This window comes from Chrysoperla carnea, chromosome 2, assembly GCF_905475395.1.
Source record: "Chrysoperla carnea chromosome 2, inChrCarn1.1, whole genome shotgun sequence".
NCBI classification, from domain to species: domain Eukaryota; kingdom Metazoa; phylum Arthropoda; class Insecta; order Neuroptera; family Chrysopidae; genus Chrysoperla; species Chrysoperla carnea.
This window is the reverse complement of record NC_058338.1, coordinates 75,391,164-75,417,581: the sequence shown is the minus strand read 5'-3', so window position 1 is coordinate 75,417,581 and position 26,418 is coordinate 75,391,164. Positions and strand designations below refer to the sequence as shown.

Below are 26,418 nucleotides of genomic sequence, written 5' to 3'. Positions count from 1 at the left end.
TCTTTCGTGCGTTTTTTCAGGTCGTAAAAAGTCGTAAAGAGAAGTTTGGTAAATTCGCCAAAAGGAAACAACTCACGAAATCTCAAGTATGTTTGTATCATTTTAAAAAACACCTTTGCTATGTCCCACGGACTAATTTTTAAGCGATACAAACTTGGGACTAAACTTAATATACTATGTATATTTCATATAGACATGGTATAAAAATACTCAACAAAGAAGGGTTGCAACATCCTGGCTATGTTATTTATGTTTATTTATATGTAGGTATATTTTTCTTGAAGAAAATCATATTTTTTGTGTATATGTAATTACATTTTTATTATAATAAAGTTCAGACATAATAATGAATCACAAACAAATAAAGAACAAAACGAAGAAGTCAACAGAATGTTTTTTTTTGTTATTTTGTTGAAGGAATCACAAAATAAATAACGTACACAAGGAATGTGTGAAATATGCGTGGCAAAGTATTGTTGTGTAGGTATAGTATGGTTTATTGCCATGAAGAAGTTCTTTACTTTTTCTTTCGTTTCAAGAGTGTTTATCTGCCACACCTCATTCTTCTTATATTTATTGCATTTTCTTGTTGGTTGTTATTTTTCTTTAGTTTTTCCTTTATTTATTATAATGCTTCTGCATGGTCTATAGATAAAAACAAGGATCCAATACCATAAAATTATCATAAAGTATTATTTTATAAACAAACAATTTTTGTTAAAATTTTTCATACGATTGATAGTTTAAACCTAAATTGTGTGCAAAACATTGTAAACAGACATTCAAAATGATCTAAAAGTTTGAGTACAGAATTGAACGATTTTTTATTTGCTAATTTTAAGTAGTGTTAACTTAGATATATCCAGTTCAGTACCTACTAAAGTTACATTTGGCTGACGTTATGAAAAAATTCACCTCGGAGATTTTCGAATTATAGACTTCCTGATTTAACAACACTTTTTGAGACTTGCTGTTAAGAATCATCCTACGTGTTAATCAATTGCTATTTAAAGAATCATAGATTATGACTTATTTATACCATTCTTATCAATCAAGAATTTTAGAGACTAGAATACTGTTTCAACAAGAAAAATAATTGTAAATTAGTTAAACAGGAATGTCTAATAAATCGTAATTGGGAGATTGTTCGAGTACCGAAAAATATTAAATCAGTCCTTATTTTTATGTGAAAATATTTACAAGGTTTTCAAATCTTTTCTCCAAACTGTTAATTGCAAATTGTTTCAATTTTAAATTTAACTAGGAGTGATAGAACCAAATTTTACTTCAGTGACGACATCGTGAGAAATAGGAAATGACAGCTCTGCTAAAATCTATCTTCTAGATCGTGGGAAATAGAAGAAGTGAAAATAGGACTGTTATAGAATATAATGCTTCCGCATGATCAAATTAATCGTTCAACAAAAACTTATGGCGATGTATAAGCTAATTTATGTTTTGTATCAAAAATATGAATTTTACTGCTTATGATCTATGATAAGACAAATTTCAACGAAAAATTTCTCTTTTTGTTTTATTTTTCGACGGCTAGTTGTTTTACTCTTGGCTTCTGTTGACTTTTATTATAATTATAACACATTTTGAAAGGCGTATAATAAATTTTAAGGTCAGTTTTTATGACGATATTCAAATATGTCGTTCCTCGTAAAATAATCCCCTTTATATACGTGAAAATGATCCCTATTTTGTGAATAAAATTATAATAGATAGAATGATCTCCCATCATGTGGCGGGTCTTGAATGTGTTGATTTATATTATTTTACCAGTGATTTTTATTTTCATACTGATCGTTGATGCAGTGTAAAAGAACAGTCCATATTTTATGTGAACTTATAGGCTTCGTAAAAAATTCAAAGGGATCATTTTAAACACTATTCTTACAAAGTCGGTAAAAGCGATCCAAGATTTGCATACATTGTCCTAGTCTTTCATTTATTGTCTTATAGGGCGATTCAAAAACAAATTACAAATGGGAAAATCTTTTGCAATATTTTAAACTAAACTTCACAAAAGAAATTTGAGATTTATATGGTATTCACTGCGAACCACTTGTGGTGTGGTATAAAATTGGAACTTGACAATTTTTTCTTTTCTATCGTTACGCAACAGAAGTAGGTTGTTCCACGCACATCTTTCACACAAAACTAAATACCCGTACCTTTGATAACATAGACTATAAAAAGTTAGCCATGTAAACAATCTGTCAACGTTTTTCCTTGTTATCAAAATTAAATCATGCGTGTAATTTCAAAGAAAGAAAACAATCAAATAAATCTGTATACGTTTCAGAAATTTTTCGTTCTCTTTTTACTTTCTTATTGTGAATGAATGATATGACAAAAGGATGTATTTACGAAAAAAATGAAAACTGTTTAAGGAAATTATTCAAGAATTAATCTTATCTACAGGATGGACCAGAAATTCTTTTCGGATTAAAAAAAGTTAACCACACATGAAAATTTATTCGTGGGAATTTGGACAGAAAAAAATAAATTTAAAATAATTAATCTATTGCTTTTAGAAACTGTTACGTTTCGATTTTAATTAAAACTTTTTCAAGCACTAAAAAAAAAATAATGACCATTTAACATACAAAAGTACAATAATAAGATTTTCTTGAAATTTTTTTTCGAAAAGATTAACTGAATTTTTGTCAACCTTTTAATCATAACATCAACGAAACGCCAACTTTAAAATTAAACAAGTGAAAACAAACAGTTGACTGAGTTAATTGTTGAAATACCATGTATAGACAGTGTTGATAACACTGTCACAGTACACATATGTCACACATGTACATATAACTGATATACCCATATAATACTATACACTTTTGCTCATAATTTGCGCTCTCACGGGTAAACAGTGACGTTTACGAAAAAATGTTTCAAACAAAAGTAGTTTATATTTGTATAAGGAACATTTTTTACATTTAAACTTTTGTTTTATCTCTAACGGTTTACAACATGGGTCCTACGGTTGACCCAATTGACCTATGTTATCATTTACGAACTTGACCTCACTTTTGACGTCCTCAGCACGCCATAAAAATTTCAGCTAGATATCTCTTTTCATTTTTGAGTAATCATGATGACAGACGGACAGACAGACGTCAGGCAGACAGACAACCGGAAATGGACTAATTAGGTAATTTTATGAACACCTATACCAAAATTTTGTTCATAGCATCAATATTTTTAAGCGCTACAAACTAAGGACTAAACTTAGTATACCTTTGTATATTTCATATATATGGTATAAAAAGGAAAAAAGTTAAACAATTTTAAAACGAATGTTTTCGCTAATTTTTTCTGCACCTGCGTATTTGAATCAGACTTATTAGAAATTAATGGATAGGTTTTTTGAGATTTTTAACATTTACTTATTTTGCTATGGACGAATTTTCGAATTTATTAGGTTATTTTAGCCATTGATTATCTTAATATATATTTATCCTTAAACAAAAAAACGCTGTTTCTTATGGCTTATTTTCTTCTATAACAATGCATTTTTTGTTTTCAGATTGCAATTTTGTCATTTCGAAACGAATGACAATGATTATTTCGATTGTTATCAACGACAATTTGTGCTAGCTGTACCAATACAAAAAAATTTTGTATCACCTAGCACAAGTTTATTTGATGAATATCGATAATAATTAAGTTTAATATATTATTTTTTGGCGCTAATAATATTACTTTAATTCGATTAAAACCAAAAGTTAAACATAGTAAATAAGAATATCATGTTAAAAGCACTTAATCACAAAATGTTGTTTATTCAAACATTGAGACAACGTTGAAAAATTAATACGAATTAAAACGAACACAAGAACGTTGTTAAAGTATATATAATAAGTTAGTAGGTGTATTGTTTAACAAAATAAATATTCATTAAATTTTAAATGACTTGAATATTTAAAATAATTAGTTTAAGAGGTGGAAGAGACAAAGAAGATACATATCATTATTTATATTATTCAATAATGTATCAAAAATCCTCCTCTTTCATTCTATGTTTTAAGAGTAATTCTGTGATATATAAAACTTGTTTTTGTAACATTATACTCATTTTATATCTAAACGAAAATAACAAACACATTTTAGTTAGGTATTCAACTTGAAAGACTGTCATTTTATTAAATAGGTGACATTTTATATTAAGTACACAAAGGAATTCTTATATAGTTTTTGATAAATATATGGGGGCGGAAGACTCGTTTCATTGAAATTGAAATACTTTGCTTTTGAAATTAAAAAAACTTTAATTTTCGATTTGATAAAATAGTTTCAGTAATATACCGCCAATCAATTTAAAGAAATAAATTTTGAAATAATCACCTTCAGACATTTTCATAATAACAAATTTTGAATAATTGTAACATTGGATTTTACAGAATGATGCAATTGTTAGAGTTATCTTTAGAACTATTTGAACTTTCTATTAAGTATAATTTACATTTTCTATACAGAATGTTCGATTTACATCTAGGCATATAAATATCACGAGTATGACAAAATACATGCGTTAAGCAATGCATTTAAGTGAGAGGTATTTTATAAAAGTGTTGAATCTTCGATATGCGTTGGGATAGTTAAGCTAAAACAGAAAAGCCACAGATACAAGTCACTTTTGGAATTTCATATAATACCTTTAATACCTCTTACTTAGATGCATTGATTAACGCATTTACTCTGGCTCGACTCGTGATATTCTATGCCTAGATGTAAATCGAAAATTCTGTATGTTAATCAATAGTTGTTAGTACAGTAAGAGAAGTTATAAAAATCGGCTAATAAAGGAAAATAAAAGAAACAGCATTTTGCTAAAGGCTCATGGTGTTTCTTAGGTGTCAAAAGTCGTAAGTAACGCATGAGTTAGTGGTGCAAATATTTCTATTTGTTAATAAACAATACACTTTTAATTCAATGAAACGATTAATGTTAAAGTTGACTTAAACAATTAGTAATTAGGCAACTTACAGAACGTAAATGTTAAGTGTTTGTCAAATAATCGAAAGCTATTATACATGTATAATGTATACGTAATTCAAGTTGAATATTTATTAATTTTGTAAGTCAACTTTAACATTAATCCTTCTATTGTATTAACAATTTATTGTTTGTTAATATATAGAAACATTTGCACCACTAGCTCATACGTAACTAATGATATTTGATACCTAAGAAACACATTCCATGAGATTTTGGCAAAATGCTAGCGGTTTTTTCATTTTCAAAATAAAGTTAGTTCTTGAAAAAAAAAAATAGAAAGTGGAATAATGAGAACGAATTTGAGACACTTTTAATTAGATAATACTCTAATTTTAGCCAAAAACTAAACTATAGTTGAACATACAAATCACAGCAATTTAAAAATTATAACCGAAAAAGTGGCATTTTTGGCTTTAATATCCGTTAAAAAGTAGTACAGATACAGCAAAATCCTAAATCTAATTTCAGATATCAAAATTAATTTATAAACAATTATCTGTGGTCTACTATTCCCATGTTAATTAATTTGCATATAGGTAATATAGTCGAACAGTTTCAAATACATCATCTATTTAATTGAACATATATTTTTCTTATGGTATGTCAATAACTAATTATATATAGTTGGTTATCTTGCCTTCATGGGGTTTCAACATTAATTTAAATATTGTGATTAAAATATTCCCATTCGGAGTAACTATTGATTGTTCTACGAACCAGTATATTTATACGTATTGAAACTGGATTGTGTACCAATTATTACATCAGTTGTTGATATTAAGTAGATTTATCGATAAACATCTACATGATTGCTAACGAGTTTAATTGATGAAACATGGAATACGATATTTCACTTAAACTGAGCTAACTGAAAAATCGTTAGATTTTTTTTAAAAAACAAAACTACCAAATAGGATTAATTTATTGCGGAATTAAATTAAGAGATTTTGTGAACCTTTTTCTATAAACTTAGAAAAAAAAGCTTTTTTAGGAAATTGATGCTCTATAAACTAAATATATATAATACTATATAAACTACGTACTATATAATCAATATGTAGGTATATGGTTGATTTTCTTGGAAATGGATCAATTTAAATTTAATGATTGAGATTGCGGTTGCTCATACATATTAATGCTGAAATGTGGCTTTCACCTTGATACCTGATACCTGGTTTTCAACCCGGAGGCTCGGGTACGATTCCTGGTATCGGAACCATAATGTACGAGGTTGCTCATACATTTTAATGATGAAATGTGGAGATGAAATAATGACGTCTTGAAATCCACTTTCTGAGGGCAACTGGTTGTTTGTGTAACCAAAGTAATATATACAAGATGGTAACCAAAGTAATATATACAACCATGGATCTCATCGATCTTGCATACGATCAAGAAAAAATAAGAATCACTAGGTCATACAAACGCCAGATGTTTTAAAGGCTTTATATTTATGGCTTATGTTGCCTGGCAATAACTTTTGCAACCGAACGGCATGACTTTGCGATTGATACATAAGCATAAAATGATCCACTTTGATACTAATTTTATTCTTGGCTGTAAATAAATTACCCTAAGAACATTTTCAAACCAGAAACAGAAAAACTATTGTTTCAAACACACGTTTTTCTTGACTATGTATCTGCGAAAGTATCTGTGTATCTAGGTAACGGAATGTTTAAACTTGATTCTCTTCCTCTTTAAAACGTGTAATTTGTACTGAATTTTTGGTAAATAAATAATAAGTTTTTATAATAAATAGTTAGCTAAAATAAAATATATTTTTGAAAAAAAAGAACTAAATAAATTGGCAGTACATAGTCGGTGTGGTTCTGAAATCGAGTGAGTGCGACCCCTGTAGTCCAAACGACTTACTTCCCAGAAGGGGGAAAAACTTTTGAAAAAAAGGTTTTGTTATCCTTTGTAGAAATTCTTCAAACATGTACTGCAGCTTATGTTGGAACGATCATTATCTCCATAGATAAATGATGTGTTTCATCCACTTTTCAGATTTTGTTTATTCAGATTTTTCCAGTTTTTTTTATTTCCATTAAAAAACGGCTCAACTAATTCTGCTGAGTCTTTCATTTCTTAAATTACGCGTCGAAAAAGCCCAGTCACGTGTTAATGTCATAGCTGGTTCGAGAGATAATCGAGACGAAAGAATCCGAACGAACATACGAACATACGCACATACGTATACAAACAGACATCACATTGAAAAGGTTTAATACGGATATTGCGGCCTTAAAACCGCGGAAATATGTAAAACTGGAGATTTTCGTCCCCATTACATTAACTTCCTCTGGGAAGTTAAAAAATGGAATGATTCAGAAAAAAGTAATTTTATCGTGGGGTTTTAGATTTCAAATTTTGCAAAAATTTTATTGACTGCTAGTGGTAAAAGTAAAGTTATTATAATATATCTTAAAAAGGCTTTTTCCTAATCACTCAAATAGTATGAGCTTATAGAATTTATTTTATACTTTTTAGTTCAGCTAGTTACAAAAACATGTTTTTTTAGTATTTTTTTTAAACTACTACTTTACACTCGATTTGGTATAAATTATATTTGCTATAATTTTGTTTTTGCAAAACTATATTTAGAAGAAAATGTGTCAAATAGGATAGATAGAAATTTCTACGTAAATAGAAAAATATATAATCCGAATGATACATTATCTACACATGTGCATCATAGTACAGATAGGTAAGTAGTGACGATATATAGACTATGTATGCATGTGCATTGTACAATCTAAGTGCAAGGGAAGGTATGAGAAAGTTCCAACAAAACTTATAGGACTGAAATTTTATCTTTCATATACGCGTTGTCTAGAATTACCAGACCAAACGATCCAGGCTTCGTTATTATCGTTTTTAATTTTTTCCGCTAATATATACTTAAAGTTTTAAAACCAAAGTTGTACCAAATTAAGTTTACTATAATTTATCATTAGATTATTTTTTCGCTAAGTTTAATATTTACATTGCTTATTTAAGAGAGAGGAAAATTTTAATCTATCCACTATCGGGCGAAATATTTTCAAAATGTTTAAATAATTATATTGACCAAAACTGTATATTCGAAAAAAAATGTGATTTCGACAGTCCTTATTTATTCGTATCTGTGTGCTTGTGTATTTGTGTATTTGTGCCTCTGTGTATCTGTGTGTCTGTCTGTCGCATCGTATTTCCTAAACGGATGAAACGATTTTTGTGGCTTGTTTGTTTGAAAAGAAATTTGATCGAGAGTATTTTTGGACCCGTTTCAAATGCGAGTTAAGTTTTTCTAGTAAAGAGACGATGGTTTTCTAACGGCTAAGTAAATTTTCTTGAAACATAACTAAAAACACTCTTGATTGAATACCTTTTAAACAAAACATAGGAAAAAATAAAAATCGATACATTCGTTTAGGAGCAAAGATACCACAAAAGAATCGATCAGACCTGATTTTATGTTGAGAATTTCTTAAATTTTTTATTTAATATTATTAAAAAAAATGTATTCTCCATTCCGCACTTGAAATATTAGAGAAAACTTTAAAAACAAATAACCAGTATGACAGAGTGATCTGACGTGTAACATTAAAGATAACATGGTATAAATATTGTTAAAATTTCATACGGAATTGGGAACTTGTTCTAGATTAGGGAACCTGTTGTAAAAGCACCGAACAGCGGATGTGGTTCTTGCATGTATATTAATACCCGCAAAATGCTTTAGAACAAGCACTTGGTGCCTTTTTTTAAATTTATTTTCTAGTAAACTTTATTGTTATGCATCATTGTCAATGTGCAGTTTCATCGAACATCATTCTCACTCATAGCTCGATCGTATCCATCGGTATTTTGAAAATAACTATTGGAAATTGGTTTCGGGAATGATGTATGTGTTTGCATGTGTGTATATATATGGTACAGTAACTGTCTAGTGAAGTGTACATAATTCTTTTATACATCGCTGTTTTAAAATGTGGAAAAATGTTCGAGTAACTTGTATATGATCCTATAAATATGTATCGAGATAATCGTTTTCAACGCATTTTTTCGAGGACAGTCTTAAACGTTTTAACAATTGCCTCGAAAAGCTTGTGGTTTAATTTTAACTAGCAGGCAATGCAGCAGTCTATATTTGAAATAATTTTTTTAATTGGATAAGCAATTAAACTGAATTCAAAATGACGGATTTTCATATAAACTTTCATCCCATTTTTCACCACTTTGAGATACAAATTTCCAAAAATTCGTAGAACAGGAGCGTTAGCATCGCGAAATGATTAACTATACTAAATTTCAAGTTAATCGGATTTGTATTACTATCAAATCAGTAGTGATATTTCGCTTATACATATTTAAAGTTGCAAAATTATTGATTCTATTCGCTGTATTTCAACTTTTGAAAAAAAGATTTCAAGTTTTGAAAAACGAGTCCAGTTTAATAAATTTAAAAAGAAACCCGGAAAAACTTATGAGGATTTGAAATTGGTTGTTTTTGTTGTATCTCAGTAAAATACGTTCGCGTACCCCTTGAATTTTTATGTTTTATGATGGAAACTTATAATTACAGTAAAACTTCTTTAGGCACGCTTTACTTGGGGAGTAAACTTGAGAATGTATGCTCAGAATGTTACGAAAATGTGTGTTCAAGCTTGTTACGAAAAGTGTGATCAAGTTGAGAGTGAGACATAAGTTAGTGAAGATGGAAAGAGAGGAAGTTACGTTTCAACACATATCAACATCCATGTCATACTATAAGTAGCTTAGTGGCAGCGCATTGGACTCTAATACCGGAGCCCAATTTTTAAGCAATTTTTTGTTCTATTTTCGATTCTTTACAAAAATCAAAAAAATTAAATAAAAAAAATAAAAAATATATAATCACAGCCTCACATTCATATAGCGTTTATACAACCTCTTTGTTTTGTTAGAAGATCTAGCTGTTGCTCGAACAGCATTCAATCTGTTTTTACAGTACTTGCAAAATGTAACATAATTTACATAAATTGATTTTTTTTTTTAAATGACATAGTTTTTTTTAATCATTTTTTTCCGTACATTAAATTTCCTCCTAAACGGTAATTTTATGAGTTTTCCGAGTAAAATAATACTAGCGCATTATTTTACTCATACTACTTTATTCATAGTACCTAAACTATGAATTTATTTCAATATTAGACTATCATTTTACTTTTTAAGAATATTTGAAGTCACTTTTGAGAATGGAATATTTATAAAACCGTTCTATTTACGAGTCAATTCACTTTGAAAACCAAATAACTATAAAACTCTTTCAGTTATGTATGGTATTTTAGTGTTTTTCCAATAATCAGAAAGAAATCCGATAAAAATGAGTCCAAGTCTTATTTGATCGAAACATATTCGTTCAGTTAATATATCCATTTCAGAGTTTTTGAGTTTGTTACAAATTATAAATCAAAACTACTTGGTTATGCACTTTCTAAGAAAATGCACATACAGGTGAAACACACAAATTTCATTATTGAAAAATTAATACAAAGTTTGAAAAATTAGGTCTATTTTAAGTATTGAAAGTATGGAAATGTGCTTTCAAATCATATAATGTGCTTCAAAGAATGAGAGTTTTCCCATAACACTTTAATAAAAGTGGGAAGATTTCCAACTAAGTAAATACACTCTGCTTAGCTGACCCCCTGCCTCCCGAACAGACCAGAACATATAACAATTTTGAAGTTAAAAAATAATTAGGTAATCATAAAACCAATAAAAATCAAATATTTTAAAATTTAAGAATTATTGGACGTCTTTTCTAAATAAAAAATTCTATTTTGAAGTTCAACTGAAATGTTTGATAAATTTAATATATTTTTTAAATATTATTTTATAGCCATATTTAAGGCACATTTATTGCTAAATTTTCAACTTAAAGTCAGCCATATTTATTAAATCACGCCTCTATGTCAGCTGTCAACAGTAATCGTACTTTACAAGCAAGGATTTTTGTAAGAATGTATTTATGTCGTAAAATTATTTAGTATGTATTTGTATTTTGTTCCCTTGTTAATTCCATCGGTAGACACACTGTAAGTTTTTAATAGTCTAAATAATTCTTAACTTCCTGCTCTTAGAATTCCGTAGGCAAATTGTTTTTAAAGTCAACAGTGCTTTGATCTTTTAATTCGGAGGGAGAAATTAAGGATATGATATAAAATTGTGTAGACATATTGGACGCTGATGAACATAAACCATGCCAACATCCATCTGGTTTCATTATGAAATTGAGATGACAGGTTGACACATACAATTGGGAGTGAAGCATCAGTAACGCCTAAAACTATACATTAAAGAAAGTTTAAATATTGTAATTAATAGATCAGAATTTTCTTAGTTTCATTTAAGTGTGTAAAATCTGACTATTCCTAAGACCGAACTTAATGGAGAGTCCGTATCAAACTTGTCAAAATTTTTTATCTTTACTAATTCAAAATCATTTTTATACTTTATTTATGCATTTTTTTATATCATGAGAATTCAAAGCGTTCAGAAAGATTAACGGTTACAAATTTTTATATACAGTGTGTTCACTTAATTTTGTAGTATTTGTTTTATGAAAAAAAGTTATTCTTAATAAAAACAGGTTTGTCGAATAATGTACATTTTGTCCTAAATACAACCACAAAAACATTCAAAATGTCGATTTGACTTACCAGTAAGTAAAAGAATTGATGTTAATTGAAAGACTCACCTGAAACAAAAATTAAAATCTGTAGTACAAATCAGTTAAGATAAAAATATTGTTTGAACGTCCTACAATCTTTTGATCCGTATAACATTATACGCTCCTACGTGTTATTGCGAAGGAATAATGAACCATAGATGAAATTTTGTACGATACTCTTTAATTGTTTAATTGTTTATAACTTTTGAAATTTTTTATGTGCTGAAAAACGCTTCTGGAACATTTTTCTAGACTTCATTCTGAATCTATAGTTCGTCGGATTCATACATATTTATACTATCAGCATTTCTATATTTCATCAATTTGAACTTTTTGACTAGTCTATCGACTCGATGTGAGCTTTTTACAAAGCTTTTTACAAACTATTTTTTGTATTACAACTGGATTACGAGGATATTAATTTTAATAAATTGATTCTGGTGCGACTCTCAAGGTCCACACGAAAAACTTCCCAGTATAATAAAAAGTTAAAAAAGGTCTTGTTAAAATTTATAGATCATGTTTCGAACATTTACTGCAGTTTATGCAGTACATTATCGATCATTATCTCCATAGATAAATAATGAGTTTCATCCACCTTTCAGATTCTGTTTATCGAGTTTTTTTCCAGTTTTTTTATTACCATTAAAAAACGGCTCAACCAATTCTGCTAAAAACTTTTTCAGTTCTTAAATACGTGATTACGCGTCGAATAAGTCACGTGTTAATGTCATAATTGGTTCGCAAGATAATCGAGGCGAAAAAATCCGAACGAACATATGCTTACACACACACAGACAACACATTGAAAAGATTTGATTCGGATATTAAGGCCTAGAAACTTCGGAAATATGTAAAACTGGGGATTTTCAAAATCGGCATTACATTACATTACATTATTTATTCCTCTGGGTAGTTAAAAATATTACATTTATATTGAATGTTGTATTTTTTTAAATTAATATGTTTTGATGTAGGTTAAATATTTGAGCTTTTAATTTATATAAAGCTCAGAAAATGGGAAAAATGAATTCATGTATAGCATTTGTTTCGTTGTAGAATGAACATTTAAATCAAAATGTGATTAAATTTTTTTTACAATGATTTCGGTACCACTTGCAGTATGATCTAGTTATTATTCACGTAAAGCATTTTTAATTAAAATTAAAATTCGTAGTTTTTTTGAATGTTGATTTTCAAAAATCTACTTTTAATTTAATATTTAATTATTTTTTATTAAAACTTATATTTAAAATACATAGAGGAAAATATGACAATCAATTCGTAAACTAAGTGATAAAGCAGTGGAAAAACTAGGGGTAGTTTTTGATCTGAGTTAAAATGTTCGTATAACATAACGCGTCATTATTATTATTCCAACCGATCTGTTTTAGACAACTTCCTTTAAAAATACACACATAACTCCCACAAATGTGTTCCAGGCATTAAAATTACATTACCATCAATAATTAATACAATTTATACCTTGGAGAATATAATATTGTGAAGGCTATTTATTTAAATAATTACTGGTATTACTATTACATGCATTGCTGCATTTTGTATGTAGTCCAATCATTTGAGAATACGACTTCTGAATAAACGTGTAAAAGTGTGATTTTTAAACCGTTTGTACTTTTTTTAAGTTAAATTAATTTTGATCGGATTGTTTTGGTTTTTAATTGATAGTCAAAAAGGTTTTTTGCAAATATTACGATTTATATTAGCCTGATCTGAAAACAATTATGCTTTAAAAAATTTTCATTTCACCAGGACAATTTATCATAACTCATGACAGTTATATAGTGTGCCGCATTTCAGATGAAGACCTGAAGACCCTCATATTTTCGTTTGTTATAGAAATATCGAACATTTTGTACAGTTATACAAAGTGATGGGTCATATTTTCTAAGATACTTTTTATAGAGATTTTTATGACGCCATTAAGTAAAAAAAGTCATTTTTTGAGAAATTGTCCAAATTTTACCTAATTGGAGTGGAATTTTTTTTTCGAACCCACTAATTTTTGGGCAAATTTTGCAGTTTTTTTGCAGGTTTTCACTGCCGTTTACCTTTGAACTAAATATTGGGACCAGGATCCCACAATTTTGAAATCTATCATAGTAAGAAAAAATTTATTCACAAATTTGAAAAGTTTGACCCAATTTTAAGAGAATTCCATACTTGGTTTATCAAAATTGGAAATAATTTAGATGTGATAGAGCAAAGTTATTTTTTTGAATTTTTATGACGTCATTAAGTAAAAAAATTATTTTTTTATAATTTGGCCAAATTATACTCGATTGGAGTTCCATTTTTATTGAAACCCACTAATTTTGGGTCAAACTTTTCAGTTTTGATGTTAGTTTTTCGTTACCGTTTACCTTTGAACTAATTATCGGGACCACGACCTCAATATCTATCATAGTTAGGAATTTTTTTTTAAATATTTTTTTTTTAATTTTGTTATTTATGATTTATCAATATTTTTCTTGCGGGTATTCATAATTCGATGCACATCGAAATTTAAGGTGTCCAACAGGTACTGGTGGCAGCTAAGTATTAATGGAATTTAACAAGAAATATCTCCTATTCTTACCCTGAAATAATTGGCTTAAATACGGCAAGTACTTATAAATGACCTCATAAAATTAATGATATCTATATCTATTCAATGAATGAATGAATATATTTATGCATTATATCTCTTATATATTTTACATAAGTGCATTCCTCTGCTAGTAGTCCCAGAGAAGACCATAGTAAACTCTTCATTTCACTGGTGAGACGAGGAAATTTACTGCGAAAATTTCTAAAGTAAGACGGGTCGAGATGTGGTTTTTTGTGTTAGATTCTAGCAGGTATTTATAAACTTTGTGAAAATTGCAAATTATAGGGAGATAATCCTCAGGTACTCCCAGGAATTTTTTTAGCATCGGATTTGTGTTCAGCGACCAGAAAAACTCCTTCAATTGCCTAAAATAGTGCACCACAAAAAATGTGTTTTTTAATGCACAAACGAGGAAAATTATCTTCCCTAACCTATATCTTCCCCTTTATTTAATTAGGAATTTCAAACGTTCATATTTTACGTACGTCTAAAGATTTTCAAAAACCAACTTCACTTTTCTTTCTGCCCTTTAAGTGAGAATTCCTCACCTGAAGTGATAAATAAAATTTAGTCAACATGCCTATTATTGCAATTTTTTCGAGATCGTTATTAAAAACAGATAACGCCACCGGTCTCAGATGCCAGAAGTACTTCGTCCCTAATTTCAACAAGAAATATCCTAAATCAAGCCGTTTGAAAATCAATTTTTTCTGACGTTGCTCAGACTCTTATACCGTAGGAGTTGAAAGTTATTTATGAAGAATAACTTGGGGAGTGTTTACTACGCTTAGCTCTCCGCTACTAGGAATATATTCCTGTATTTATAATATCTCGTTAAATTTTAATGTATTAAATGCAATCGTTATATGCACTAGTAAATAACAAAATATCCATCCACGTACGAATTCATTCACAAGATACGTAACTGTAGGTATTCGTAACTTAGGTAACAGTAAGTTACGAGCTTCCTTCTATATAGCTTCCAGGTCTAGGATCTGCGCAGTATTTGACGATCATTTCAATACGATCATTTCAAAACGACCGGACATTTCACAAACTATTGTCAAGGTTTTAGTAGTTTTCAACAACATATTATCCTTCAAAAATCTTCATTGCGGGGGACTTCTTTTTCACAAATTGCCGAAAATGTTTAATTGAGCGGTAAACTCGCAAGAACAAGCATTGTTTTCTTATTTGAATATCGTCTTCAATCAACAATCCACATCATCGCTTAACAAGCTCTTGTTCACAATCATTACCCGGCAGTAGTTTTTGGACACTTACGGTATTGTGTTTATTTAAAGTCGCTCTGACAACCCAGGGCCTTGCCGACTGCATTTAAATACAATATTTGGCTAAACTTATAGGTATACTAATTACAGGTGAGAACATTTGGTTTTAGACCCTCCATTTGGTAAATTGTTGTCAGCATGGACTTGGTCACGATTGGATCGAGACTGCATTCATCAAACACGTCCTAGAGAGTCTGCGTTGACACTTTTGTCGAAAATCGTATTTGTATTTTGCCGGGTTTTTCAGGATCACTTCATTAATTATAGGGGGAATTATAGATGTTGTTGCAGGACTACGATCTCTGTCGGTTTTGATCTTTTTGGATTTGACTTTTTGCAAGTTGCTGAGTGCCGTTCTTGCGGCCTTGGCCGGCTCTATTGTCATGCCAGAAGAAGATGTTATGGAGAGGGGACGTTTCGAGTAGGGATGTTGTGCTAGCCTCGGTGGTTTGTTTTCTGCAGGTGGAGAAGGGGGAGGCATTCGATGAGCTTGCTGCGTTGCTCAAGCTTGCGGTGCCTGTGTTTTTTGTTGTTGTTGAAGTATTGTTGTTGGGGAGCAGCTTGCCGGCAGAGGGGGGTTTGTTGACAGAACAGGGCTGGAACGTCAGATACGGTGTTTATTTTGTTTTCTGGGCAGTCTTAAGCTAGATGCTCCTCTTTGTGGCAAGTGAGTCGGAAGAGTGGTAAATGTTGTAGATGATGTCATTGAATGAAATAACCAGCATCTTGTTTTCAAAATTTATTGTGTCTAATCACGTTAATCAATTTTCATCGATTTCATTTGTTTTAAGATCCAACAGGATTGTTTTTATTAAATTATGCTTTTAACTATATAGAAACAAATTTAAAAAATTGAAAATTAAACTGATAGATACTCAAATTAATTATAAGTCGTTTTGAAATGACTATCAAATACTAAGGCCTGACTCTAAACCCATTCCTCTGTTATGTTATATATGGTGTATATAATATTTATTATGTTATAGTTTCCTTGAAAATAAACCTCATGTTTTAATTTAAATACCTTACCATCTAATACAAATGTGCGGTAGCTATTGTACTAACCAAAGTAACTAACATTTGTTTAAATTTTATACATTGTGTTCTATTTATGTATAGAATTTGATTGATTAATACGCCAAACGTATCAAAAAACGAACTTTGATGGTGATTGATATGATATTTTGTGATTAGATTAATAAAAATATATTAAAATAAGTGAAAACAAACAATTCACTGAGTCAATTGTTGAGTTACCATGTATAGACAGTGTTGATGGCGCAATTGTTTGTTTTTTAACGTACTGTAAATAAAAAAGATATCCACTTTTAAATAGCCACACACACATACCTGATATTCCCATATTAATACATACTATAAAATTTGCACCTAATTAGCGCCCTCGTGGATAAAAAGTGATGTTTACAAAAAATTTTTTAAACAAATTTTTTTTTTTTATAAGAAACATTTTTTACATTTAAACTTTTGTGTTATCTAACGGTGTACAAGATGCGTCCTACGGACCCAAGAATATCATATATCTCAATTCTTTTTTGAGTTATCGTGTTGACTGTCAGACGGACAGACGGGCAGACGGACAGACAACCGGAAACGGATTAATTAGGTGATTCTATGAACACCTGTACCAAAATTTTTTTCGTAGCATCAATATTTTTAAGCGTTACAAACTTGGGACTAAACTTGTTATACTATACTAATTAATACATATGGTATACAAAATTAAAAACATATTAGTTATATCTAGGGGCAAGGTTTTCTAAATGCTCTGGAAAAGACGTCAAAAATGAACAGTTAATAGTGAGCTAAATATGTTCCAAGGGTGTCTGCCAGTGTCAGCACTGTTGACATAGTCCATCAACATAACTAAATGTTGATAAATTATAATAAAATTTATTTTCTATTATTTTAATTATAATAAATATTTCCATTTTGTTAAAACTATTTTGTTAAAAACAAATTGTATTTTTAAGAAGATTTAAAATGTAAATATCACCGTAAACATTAGACATACATGAAATATGCTACAATTGGACTTTATTAATGTCAAAAGAAGAATTTCTAATTTTGTGTTGCAGTATAAACATAGATCTTAAAATTATTAATCAAGTAAAATTGATCAGAAATTATTCTTAAATTGATGAATTTTTGCAATTAATGTGTCCGTAACTAATACACTATTAATGATTCGATTGTTAAATTGAAGAATATCTACATAATAAAATACAAACGCGTTTAACTATACACTGATAATAAGTTGAATACATTTATTAAAATTTTGTCAATTTTTATACCCTGTATATATGAAATATACATAAAGGTATATTAATTTTAGTCCCAAGTTTGTAACGCTTAAAAATATTGATGATAAACAAAATTTTGGTAGGTGTAGGTGTGAATAAAATCATTTAATTAGTCCATTTCCCGTTGTCCGTCCGTCCGTAAACACGAGAACTTTAATAGAAAAACAATATCAAGCTAAAGTTTTTATAGCGCGTTTAGGATAAATTTAGATCTTGAATCCATAAAAACAATAAATATAAAAATGTTTCTTACAAAAACATAAACAACTTTTGTTTGAAATATTGTTTCGTAAACATCACTTTATACCCGTGAGGATGAAAACTTTGATATCCATTTTCTCGAAAACAATATAAGATAGGTAGTTAAAAATTTGTAGGTAGCTTCATCTATTTGTCTCATAAAACATGTTCGAAAAATCAAAATCAAATCTTGAAAAAACTTCTGAAAATTTTCGGAACTTGGCAACCGAAAGATTGCCATAATTGTGTTTGTTTTTTAAACTCGTGGCATTCAATTCACTTATGTTCGAGGGGAATATACGCATATTACACATGGCAGAAGATGGTACGCTCTGCTTAAAATACACTGAGATTCACGATTGATCCTGTCTATTAAACAGTTTTTTCACTTAATTATCGATTTAATTCTACTTAAATAATTATTTAATACCATATATTTATAAATATTAATCCAGCACTAAGGCACGAATAGCTCAGCGCTCCATCTTCTGCGCCCTTTATTTCAAAAACGGTCAAACGTATAAAAAAAACTTCCAGACAAACATTTTCTCAGTGATACGTACCTTATTCCAGGGTCAATATTTATACCACATATATCAATACAACACTTACAACACGTTACAACACTTGAGTACTTGTCAAATATTCTTTCCATAAACACTCTATATAAATGTCAATCTGTTACACTACTACTATCGTTATATTTAATAACATTTGTTGCAATGTGCATTGCATACATAATATGAGCTGTTATATAATATATAGTTAAACTAAATCTTATTCCTTACCATTATTGCTTCACTTTGGTGGGTGTGTAATACCTAACTAACTAACCACAATAGTCTAAGATCCCAATTAGGATCGACCTTCACCCATCTGTTTACCGAATGAAAGTTATTTTTTATGAAATATAAAATGTTAACAAATATCCCTGCAATGGGTTGCCTAAAAAAATGTGGTCAAGACTACTTTTAGTGAAAATATCAAGAGTAAAATTTTTTGAAATTTTTCAGACTTGCATATCTAACGAATACTGATCTATTCGAAAGTAAAAGCCATAAAGAATATACAGCAGCTATGCTGTCTGCCTCTTTTCGTTCACTATTTTTGCATTTATACAAGTTGTGAATAGTAATTACGTTCATCTGTTAATTCATTGCCTCGCATATATAAATAAAGATAATTTTATTGCAAATACGGTGCTATATGATTGTCCACAAAATATCAGCCAAAAAATAAAGTTTACAAGCTTTCCAAGTTTTGATATTTTTATTAAAAGTTGTCTGGACCATATTTTTTAGGGCAACCCACAACAGGGATATTTGTAAATATTTTACATTTCATAAAACATAACTTTCATTCGGTAAACAGATGGGTGAAGGTCGACCTTAATTCGGATCTTGTACTACAATATATATTTACTGAACACATAATAATGGAGGCTACAATTTAAAATCTTAGTGTATCTAGTGTTTGAAGATCATTTTCAGATTTGATTAATTGTAACAACAGTGAGAGAAATGGAAGATCTTTTCGTTGAGGTATATCGCGAACAATGGTACCGCTGTCTGTGAGTGCATTAAACGAAGTTATCGAAAATCTTAGTTGGTAATGTAGGTAAAAATTAACATTTATATATGTGTTACAGTTAATGTTGATTGTAAGTACTCCAATCATCTTAGGGTTTCACCTCGGAATCTACGGAATAAGCTGAATTTTTGTACAAACCTTTGATAGTACAAATGTTGTCTCAAAAGTCACATATGATCACGCGTGCGCGTCCTTAGATATTCAACGTCAAACGTCGCGAAAATTAGTTTTTTGTGAATATCTCGTTCTTTTTTGCCTTCAATCGTATTAACATTTATTATAATATGTGTGTTACCTCAGAACTTTCGACGGGGTGAACCGATTTTGATGATTCTTTATCTTTTTGAAAGCTGATGCTTCTCGTGTGGTCCCATTTCATTTTGGTACAGTTCTAACAATAGCATCCATGAGAAAACCACAAATGTCTTAAATTTGCATTAAGTATGCACGACAAGAAGACGAATAACTCAATATCTCGCCAACCGATTTCGATGGTTCTTTTTTTAGTGACAAATTAGACTTTTAACAAAAAGAAAATCGACTTCAAAATAAAAACTTTTCTAAAACAAATTAATATGCACTAAAAAGTAAAAAAATAACGATAATATAATGTGGTTAAAATTATTGTTATTTTTGGAGTCGCGGTGTCAGCCAAGCTAATGTAGCAAAGTGTTCTGTCGGAGTTGTTACCTTAACTACATTATATTATCGTTATTTTTTTACTTTTTAATGCATATTAATATGTTTTGGAAAAGTTTTTCTTTTGAAGTCGATTTTCTTTTTGTTGAAAGTCTTTCTTATTAATACAATATAGTTCAATCAAATTATTGAGCTTGAGGGGGAACACTTTAATTATGATCTCTTATTTTATCTAGATTTTCGGCGTCATTTTAAAATCGATTCAAGTAAGTTACCGACAAGAGATAGAACAGAAAATGTAGGTTAAAAAATACGTCTTTCATCAATTAGAAGCAAAGAATATATGTAAAAAATTGACTATAAGGACATTGTAATTAAAATTTAATTTTCTTCATGAAAAACTTTTTTCATGCAGTGTGTTTGCCCAATATTTTGATATTTTTATCAAAAGTCCAACATAGTAATTATAATACTGTATGGGAGAAAATTGATTAAAAAAAAATTAAAAGTGCATATCGTTCAAATAAGCAATATTTTGTAATTTTAATTAAAAATTTCTCTCTAAACGGTTAGATGAAAATTAGATATGACATTTTTTTACTTATGCCATATTAATACCTGTCACCTGCTATATTATTTATTTGATTGACAATTTAAGTACGGTTGCATTTTTCATTATTCAGGAAAATCCAGCGAAACGACTGTTTTTCACTAAGGAAAAAAAACCCAATAAATAACTGTGTAAAAAACTGTTACAATTACAATTTACATTGAGGAAAACTTATTCCCCGAGGGAATTTGAATCCTCAGGATAATAATGTTGGTAAATACTGAATTTATGTAAAAATGGATTACGATATCCATGCCATATATTTATCTGAGTTCAAATTATGAGGGACAGTTTTCTCAGCTTCTTACTAAAATTTGATAAGTGGATTGTTTTTCAAAATCGATTGCAAAATGCTATTTTCCAATATTCCAATAAATACCTTAAGATCTAGGTAGGTTGTTGGGTTGGTTCAGCAATGCCGACAGTCCCTCGGTTGCCCAATACGATAACCTGAATGTGTTTTACTACGTTTTTCACTGATTACTCCAGCCTCTCAATTACACCATCACATTTACTTTTGTTGTGAACAACAAAACAATTGAGCCACTTTGATTTCGCCGGGGCATATTACGAATTAAAAAAGGTACAGATCTTTATGCTAAAATTTTTATTGAAAGTATACTGACTAAAAAACTGTTTTACAATTATTATTATATGATTGTTTTTATATAAAATCGTTATTTTTTAACCCCCGAACTAAACAAAGGGGTGCTATAAGTTTGACCGCTAATTTAATGAAGAGTGTTCTTTTTGTAAATTTCGCTTGTTGAGACAATTATTTTTACGTAAAATTAAAATTTATTATTGCCATTTTAAACTAATTTTAAATATAACGAGCTTGTGTTGTATAAGGTGAATTACTCTGTACAAATCATGTGTAATATAAAAATACATTTTTACAAATTCATCATTGACCCAATACCTTCTGTGATTCGATTTATATTAAATTAAACTCGTAATATTAATTAATTACGTTGCCTACAATTTGTATGTAAAAATGAAATGATTGCTTTTTGGTAATGCCTGATGCATAGATTTATTAAAACATTACCTTTTAATTAACAACCATTACAAATAATTGTCAAAAAAGAACGAGTGTTGTTGTGGGACACCCGGCTAGAACTATATTCCTTTCGTTACAAATTATGTTTGATAATCAAGTACGAGAGAGCAGATGATTAGGGTACCTGGATAGCTTGCCATGTGAAAACGCAAACTCCAATCAAATTATTCATCTGTCATACGATCGATCTAAATGGAAAAGCATGTTGGTCAACGTTTGTAATATACGAACATGACACTTATTATTATTATTATACCATGAATATGAAATATACCAAGGTATACTAAGTTTAGTCCCAAGTTTGTAACGCTTAAAAATATTGATGCTATGAACAAAATTTTGGTATAAGTGTTTATTAAATCACCTAAGAAGCCCATTTCCGATGGTCTGTCTGTCTGCCGTCTGTCGTATAGCGTGCTGAGGACGTAAAAAGTGAGGTCGAGTTCGTAAATGAGCAACATAGATCAATTGGGCCTTGGGTCTGTAGGACTCATCTTGTAAACTGTTAGAGATAGAACAAAAAAATTGTACAAAATGTCCTATAAAAAAATAAACAACTTTTGTTTGAAACATTTTTGCGTAAATATCACTGTTTATCCGTGAGAGCGCAAATTGTATAGTATGTGTTATTTAGGTATATCAACACTGTCTATACATGGTTTTTCAACAATTAACTCAGTCAATTGTTTGTTTTCGCTTGTTATCATTATTATTGATCGATTAGAAATGTAGACCATTTAGAGCAAATAATAAGGGAAAAGATTCAAGAAATTACTCCCGAGATATGTAGGAGCATATTTAAAAATTTTTGTGAAATAACAATTACAAATATAATACATGAGAAAAATTAAATTTTTTATTTTGTACTGCAATACTTAATTAATTTTTCTGCAATATGTAGGTACTTCATTACGGCAATTAGTTAGGTCAAAATTTTTAAATACTTATGAAAATAATACTAAAGTTAACTAATATTTATTAACACTGTTTATCTACTTAAGCACTCCTTTGTATTTTTTAATCAATAATTTTATAATTATTTGTTTTGATCAAAATTTCGTCCATATACTTTTTGGTAGGTATATTGGTGGATAAAAATCAACCAATAACAAGTAAAATTTACAAAATTGAAAAAAAAAACGACAAATTTTTCGAAAAAAAGAAAACACTCTGTTATATCACCTTTTTCCTAAAAGCTTTTTTTCAAACCGAACCGATTTTAAAGATCATCGCCAATTTTTTAGATTTTTAAGGTACGGAACCCTAACCACACGCATGAAACATAGTAAAGAACACTCTATTAAATTAAATTTCAATCGAAAAAAAAAAATTTAAATCGGTTCATCCACTTAGGCGCTACTGTGCCACAGACAGACAGATAGGCAGACGGACACACACACACGTAACGATCAAACTTATAACACCCCTTTTTTAAGTTCCGGGAGTTAAAAATAACTTTGAATGCCTTTGCTTCTTAGTGTTTTATAATAAAAATTTTTATTCAGAATCACTTGCTGGAATTTAAAAATTATTTAAATAAAAAAAACTTTATCTGTTCTTATTAAGTGAATATTTAAAATAATATGATACACAAATTCAATAATAATAGTTTTAATTGAGTGTAGAAACTAGATTTGTAATCGATTAGTTATGTAGAACTATTGATTCTCCAGTTAGTATCTGTAATACTTGCATCTGAGAAACATAATATTCTATAGAATTCCTATAGAAATAACCACGTCTTGCGTTTAAATATTATATTTTGTAATCAAATATTTAGAGCTTCTGGTCGTGTTCTATACTAAAATTATGTACCGCAAGTAAAACATAGTATAATAGATCAACTCAATTGTGAACAGTCGTGGTTAATTATAATCGAATAAAACAGTTAAACTTCATAATAAGTTTTGAGGTGATTATAGATAAAAATATATCATAATTATTTTTTTAAGGATGTATGAGAATGACAACAATGTTTAATTTAAAGTTTGAAAATTTTTTTTAGGCAGACTTTTACTCAAAGAATATGTGGAAAATTTCAGCATAGGTATCCGTGCAAATTTTTAAGAAACATGAATTCATTGAATATCGATATAAAATACATTGGATCTCATAGAGAAATCTCAAAAAACGACATATTTTGAATGCTTTAAAAATAAAGCCTAAAATTATATAGCCTTGAATTTTAGAAAGGACCAATTTGTTTACTTTTTTTACTTTTTTAATTGTAATAATTGGTTTTACGGAATATATAATCCTTTCATTTTATGGTTATTCTGAATAAGGCAACGCTACATATCCTTCAAACGCTTTTGCTTTCAAAAAGTCATTAGAATTAAAATTTCTAAATAACCAGATTAACGACGTTTCGCTGTATGAAGTACAAGGAATTTTAGGGTAGAATTACTTGTCTAAACTTTGATTGACAGGGTATTTGTGTATCTTATTGAAAACTTGTAATCAAATATCACATGATACCCTTCTTAAGACGGAAGGCGTTCAAACGGAGTAAATAACCATAGTTTCCAATTATAGAAATTTGAAACTTTTAAAATATATACTTATATCATCTACAACAGTAAAACATCGATGAAACGAAATTGAATTTTCAGCTTACGTTTTTATATGTTTTGTGCCGTTTAACTAATCTGTTACTGTTGCCGTTGTGCCATTCAACTAATCTGTTACATTTCAGAAGCTAATGTAAACCTTATGTATTATGCAATTTGTGTTGAACGTTAATTTTAAATTTCAAACTAACAGTTACACTCAGTCAAAGCTTATTAAAAAATAAATTATTAAATTATTTGAATTTATAAGAAATTAAAAACATGCAATTTTCAAAAATATTAATTGCATTTTAAATTGACCGTAAATGTACTAAATTCACAATTCGATTAATAGTGATGAAAATGATTCCAAACTTGTAGCTCGGGGATCTGGTGCCTGAGGTATCTGGTGCTCCGAGTTAACGGTATCCTCGTCGTCTTTCGGAATTTTCGGAAAATTTGTTATATAAACGGTCCAAACTCGTTGTCGTAGTCGCTGAACACGAATTTCGTGACAGAATTAATACCTGAAGTATCTGGTTCCCAATTCTGTCGCGATATTCGTTATATTAGTATATTTACAGTCAATTCAAAATGCAATTATCAAATTAGGTCACAAAATTTCCTGACGCTCTAACGAATCGGATGCAGAAAACCGCATTCAAATCCGTCTTACTGTTCAAATTTTTTTAACTTTGACTGTTTTCAGTGTTTTGCGACTATATAGTATAAGACCTCTAAGAACTTTTCTAATTGATAGTAGGTGAAGAAGTATCTCTGTTGCCTTAGAGCGACTTTACTGCGTTTAATAGTTCGCATTCATGATATTGCATACCCTTTTAGCAATATGAATTAATATTGCCAGACAGTTTTGCCGTTGCTACAACAGTGCCAGATATTATTATAGTAAATGAAAAAACAACTTTTTCAAACAATTTGAGTGTGGCTGTAATTTTAACATGTTTTAGTTTTATGATTATATAACGTAATTTTAATTTCCGTGCTTTCATTCAATTATGCAATACATTAAAAAACAGGAGACAATTTAAGATTAAATGCTTCAAAGGCTTTGCGAAAATTCAATACATTTTCCCTGTCGTATACAATATTAACTTCAACAGGTGCTGATGTACTTGATCCCGCACCTTGATCAATAGAAAAAGATTTACAAAATTCAGTCGTCTTGAAATAAACTCTTGCGAACGTTGCTAGTTCTCGTATCATAAAAAGTTCGTCTTAGGGATAAGCATAGAGTTATTAGAAATTAGAATTTTTTCCATTGATAGAAATTGACAACTGAAAATGGAGTTTAAATTAAGAGACAATTCAAGTGATTTCGAAAACAAACACTTTTGTCTTTCATTTTGTCTTAAAAAATTTGAGTCTCTTTACTGTTCGTAAAATATGCACAACGCACATAGGATACTTTTAGTATAAATTTTATTTTACATAAATTTTTATACATCACTGTGTTTTACAGAGAATAACATCAATGTAGAACAATAATAATCACGTACAATTTAGTACAAAATAGTGTAATTTATTTTCTTCCCTTTTATAGTACTTATAGTATACAATGTGTTACTCTTTCCAGTGAATGAATGGATGAACCGAACGCCAACGAACATGCGGTTCGAGAGCCTGTGAAGAAACTTCATAATATATTTGACCATGGTTATGTAACTATATTTGCTATTTGATATATCTCCTATAGTTCAGACATGTGTAATTTACAAAATTTAAAAAACCCCCGACTAATTTTTCGGGTACGGAATCCTTAACTCGCA

General features: G+C 29.4%; 1 protein-coding gene across 3 annotated transcripts in view; it reads right to left on the bottom strand.

Moving 5' to 3' along the window:
- LOC123293931 (spondin-1-like) overlaps positions 1–26,418 on the bottom strand; it is a 379,414-nt gene that overhangs the window by 162,096 nt on the left and 190,900 nt on the right. The window lies entirely within an intron of this gene.